Genomic DNA, 467 nt, shown 5'->3' with positions numbered 1-467 from the left:
ATCCTTATTTTATATTTATATTCCATATTTCCTCCAGGAGCACAAGACAGCATGTACGTTATTACTCCTGCTTCCAATCTTATTAACTCTCTGGGATAGATTGGGTTGAGAGTGAATGACTGGCTCAAAGGGATATAATGACTAGTTTTATACCTTGCACTAAGCCATAATGTGGTTTGCTTGGCTTTTTGTTTAAAGTTTGGGTGAAACCAGCCACTATGGATTGAAAACCATGTTCTATGGTTTAGCATTATGCCTAAACCAGACTACAATGGCTTGTTCAAAAAACACTGACTAGCCAGTGAGTCTCCATGACTGAATGTGGTTCCTATAGCCTATATCACTCCCTGAAACAGATCTAGAAACTAAACTGTGGTTTAAAATCAGCCTTGCTACTCTTTATGGTAGAAGCAATATGAGTGTGTTGAGTATGTTGAGTAATTCAAGCTTCTAGTTTTTTAGTGTCT

This window comes from Candoia aspera, chromosome 1, assembly GCF_035149785.1.
Source record: "Candoia aspera isolate rCanAsp1 chromosome 1, rCanAsp1.hap2, whole genome shotgun sequence".
Classification (NCBI taxonomy): Eukaryota; Metazoa; Chordata; class Lepidosauria; order Squamata; family Boidae; genus Candoia; species Candoia aspera.
This window is presented reverse-complemented; position numbering follows the sequence as displayed.